This window comes from Gossypium hirsutum, chromosome A12 (genome assembly GCF_007990345.1).
Source record: "Gossypium hirsutum isolate 1008001.06 chromosome A12, Gossypium_hirsutum_v2.1, whole genome shotgun sequence".
Lineage (NCBI taxonomy): Eukaryota > Viridiplantae > Streptophyta > Magnoliopsida > Malvales > Malvaceae > Gossypium > Gossypium hirsutum.
The window spans coordinates 32,379,089-32,383,979 of NC_053435.1; the positions used below are offsets into that span (position 1 = coordinate 32,379,089).

General features: G+C 29.9%; 1 pseudogene; it reads right to left on the reverse strand.

The window, feature by feature from the left end:
• Positions 1-1,754: 1,754 nt before the first annotated feature.
• On the reverse strand, positions 1,755-4,537 carry LOC107919756 (ribosomal RNA small subunit methyltransferase nep-1-like; annotated as a pseudogene).
• Between the last annotated feature and the right edge of the window lie 354 nt (positions 4,538-4,891).

Here is a 4,891-nt window from a genome sequence, read left to right on the forward strand (position 1 = left end):
CAATACAAATGTAGGATCAAATTTATGACTCTTAAATACGCTATACAAGTATATACAATCCTAGAGAATTCTAGAGTTCCTAAAACATTTAGTTTGTAACTTTGTTTATGTATGTATATACAGGAATGTCAAATTATCAATTAATTAAAAATTTAAAAATTTTAAAATTTAAAATTTTAAAAATTTAAAAATATAAAATTTTATATTTAAAAATTACTACAAATTATAAAAAATAAAAATAATATTTTTAAATTAAAAAAGTAATTAACTATTGACATGGCATACCATGTGGATTCAACATCAACAAAGTTAATACGTTTTCATTCATTCTAAAATGATTATATTTATAAAATTAGAGGGTTAAATAAGTCATTATGCTATTAAATATATAAGTAAAAGTAAAAATTAAATTGTTTTATTATGGAGACTAGATCAAATTAAAAATTAAATTGTTTTATTATGGAGACTAGATCAAATTATCCATCCTACTATTAAATAGATAGATTTAATCTTTTAATTAATTTAATAATAGAAAAAAATATTTTAATCCTATTCCTATAATAAAAGTAGTTATCAAATATATTCACCAAAATATATAAAGAGAAAGAGTGAGTGAAAGTTTTATATTAGAAAGAAAAAGACAAAGAAGATCTAGAGTTTACGATAATGAAGTTTGATACTGATATATATAGGACTTGGTCCTCAAATAAAATGTTGCCACAAATTCGGAAATAAATTTAACTAAATTAACAAAGTTGAAGCAATAAAAAGACTATGTGAAAATCGTAATTTTTTTTAAAATACACAAAATACAATCGAAAACATAATTTTTTAAAAATATATAAAACAAAAAGTTAAAGAAATTTTAATGTTTTAAAAATAATATTATCCATCCAAAGCAGACATTATTGGGATGATTTAACAACTTATATTTATATAAAATTTTAAATTTTTTTTTAATTTATGCTGCTCAAATTTGTTAATGAATTTATTTTAAAATTAAATCTTTATAATTAAATCATATATATTTCAACTTCTCTTCTCTCACTTTACCCCTAAACTTTCTGATAAAATAAAAAGATAGTTATTGAGAACTTTGCTACTTATCCTTCTCTTCTTGTATTTATCCATTAATCTGTTCAATTACCCTTTTTTAATTATTTTATTTTATTTATTATTTCAAATATATTTTTTAAGAAAATTATAAAAAAATTTAGAGGAGATTAAGAAAATTTCTTTTTCGGAAAAAAAAGGAAACCCTTTTTTATGTTTCATTCTATTTAAAATTAAAGCTCTAGTTTTGAGGTTTTTTTAGGGGAAAAAAAAGGATTTGTGACACTGCTTTTAGGGTATAAAAAAAGTAAAAAATTTTATTCTAGTGCATTTTATCTGTTATTTTAACAAGTGTTGTGGCTTTTTTAGTGTTAGAAGTTCCGTTTATTATGATTTAATTGAATCCCATTGGTTTGTCTTTTTTAACAGGACAACATGTTGACCATTGCCGTCCATACTAGCACGTACCCGTAATCCCGTCTTGGTCTATTGCCATTTCTATCAAATAACATCTTTTTCTCGTGAAAATATTTTTCTAGCTGCTTACTTCCATATATTACCTAAACAAGAGAACTGCATATTCCCTAAAAAAAACCGCATAATATAAATGTACCACATTATAAATTGAAGTAATTCATCACTAATAATCTATCCCAAAATTGAAGTCGTTGAAACAAAGAGAGACATATATAATAAAGGTGTTACAATATGCTCCACTTATCTGCCAAAGCTTCAGTAATCCTTGCAATGCACATTGCAGCACTTAGTGGATAACCGGATACCGCAATAAGAAAAAAAAAACATTTAAGACCGTGATTGTAGGCCTTGTCCCCTTAAGCATGATAAAAAACAATTTTCATGCTTGGAAAATGTAAGTCTTAGATAGCGTAATAAAGCTCGGATTTGGATAATCGTCAACTATGAGTATGGTTCCAGCAAACGCATATTCTTGGAGAATCATACACCTATATCTATATCCAATATAAGCATGGTAATTTAGCTTTCGTCTATCCTATTGCCTTAGCTTGCTCGATTCAATGGTTCTCATGGGATTCGAGGGTTACGAATCAATATCGACACAATCTAACAAACATACAAATAAGAATGTGGAGCTTACTTGCTATAAAATCATCTATATAATCTAACTTTATTTTCCCATGGGCCATTTCACCCACCTGAAAAAAAATGCAGAGATAGGATAAGGAAGCGATTATAAATAAAGAGAGAATGATTGTATGTCACACAAGACTTACCACAAAAATAAGATTCACATCATCACCAACAGCATCTACGTATTTCCTCATTTTAACTAATTTGTCTGAGCAATATGAGAAACCTGATGTGCAAGAAAAAGAACTTGAGTTCCGGAAACAACGGGCTTTTAGAGACAACACGAGAAACAACAATCAAAGTCAAACCCACCTATTTTGCGAGAGCTGACAGGAAAGTAACTGGTTACGGAACTCTTTATCACTCGTAAAACCTTTTCACGCTTGCCAACAGCAGTTATATTTAGTTTTTGTATCAATTGCACTGCATTATTGTAGAATAGGTCAATAAGAAACAACCTGGTAAAAGTTTCAAAATGCAGCAGAGGAGATATAATCTCAGCAATGATAACTTACATATGATACCAGAGAATCGCTTATATGTCCTTGGAATTCTAACATGAGGTTTAACTTCAATAAGTACACCTTTCTCAGTTCTAACATACACAGCTTGCAATCTCCCAGCCTTATTGATCGGACTGTCTAGAATTGACAGTAAAGCCTATAGGGAAATGACAGAAATAGCAGTTAGTTCATCATAGTTTTAACAAAAAAATATATAAAGATAGCAATAAATAACAAAAAGCAGAACAATAACCTGATGTGTTATGTCAGGTCTGTAATCAGCAGGATTGTTGTTATTTTTCCGCAAGAAATTGGCATGATCATCTGAGTTCAAGAGTTGGAAACTCCTTAACAATTTACAACCATCAAGATAAATTAAGTTGAAAATCAAACTTCTTTAATGAAAATTATCAATTAAAAACTACAAAAGCTCATACTCGTAAACGAAGAAGCATTAAGCACAATACGAAGTCCAAGTTCCATGTACCTTTCCAACTTTAGCAACTTCTGATGAAGCTTTTCAAGAACAAAAATGACCCTATTTTTGTTATTCTCACTGGGAGAAATTGGGATTCCCACAAGTTCATTTTTTCCAGCTTCACTTCCTTCCTATTCTTCTTTAACTTCGACTTCCTCTGTTGGCTTTTCAGTAGTAGCTCGCTTTGCCGGTTCTTTCTCTTCTCCTTCTTCCACTTGTTCTTCTTTATCACACTTCTCGCCTCTATTCTTCCGTTTCTTCCCTTTAATAGCATAAATCGGCTTGAAATATTGTTATCCTTTAAATAAGAAGCAACGTAGCAAAAGATAACACTACATTAGATTAAGACAATAATAAGCTTTTTTATTGGAATTACTTTCATTGCTATTTTAAGAACTCAACGCTACATAAGAAATTATAAAATTAATTTAAAAATTATAATATATCAAATATACTAAATACGTAATAATAACTAGTATAAAAGAAAAAGAGAAATCAAAATATTGAGGATTGAAAACATATGATAAGCTACACTTCCTTTTTCGCTGTACAATTACCCAAATGCTTTTAAAAAAAAAGTCTTGTTGCAGTTTATCAATGAACCTTAAAAACAAATCAAATAGCCAACACTATGTTGATCCTATTACTAACCATCACACTTTCGCTGCGCACTCTGATTCTTATTCTCTCTAACTTCCTACTACTTTCCTTAATAGTTCTATTCATTACCACGAACTATTCTATCATAATTTTGCCAACGATTCCCTCTATTTACTATGACACTATCTTCTATAAATCTCATAATCATTTTTTTTTCTTAAATCAATAGTCCTTAACAGTAGTTATGTTACCCAAATTTTATGAAGGCATAGTGCCTAAGTCTACTAACAAGAATAAAGAAATTGATCATAAGACAAAAATACCCGCAATCTCAACGTTCGAATCTTGATCCTGGGGTTCCCTAATAGCATAAACCATACACAAATAAACAAATAAACAAATCTTGAGCACCAGTTCTCACATTCACACGTCTAGGAGGCATATCCAATAATCTAACATACACACAAACAAATAAACAAACGGTGTGAGTGGCAAGGAGATGATCCAACTCTCGTTCCTGCAAGCAAACTTTAGGATTAAAGGCACTATGTTCCCATTCCTACCCCACATACAATTCTATGAGAACATTTCAAACAATCAAATGCAGTTCAAACAGAGTTATATCAACAATTCCAAGAAAACAGGGAATTTAAACTCATGAGTTTTGAAACTCTAAACACACAATAATCACCTATGTTTGAGCATTATTTGAACCTAGAGTTCTGATACCACCAAATGTAACACCCTATACCCAACCTGGTTGCCAAGCCTGAATATCAGGATGCCACACCATCGTCTCATGTCATATCCAACAAGTAAAAGTTCATTCCAACAACATATCCATAAGTTTGCTATTCTCATCAGTCTTAAGTCAATCATACTAGCTAGTTATCATTATCACGAGCTAAACTTGCATGAAATAGTTTTATAAACATATTAAAACATGCATAAGGTTCATTCAGCAAAATTCTCAAACCAAGTCCATAGGTGTTGATACTGACACTAAGGTATCGATGTTTTCTTTAAGTGGTATCGATACCTCTTGGAAAAACGACACCAAACTTGCATTCTGTTTCTCGACTAAATCTCAAAGTCTCAGAAATTATCGATACATGTCATGAAGTATCGATAAATTTACCCCGAGTAT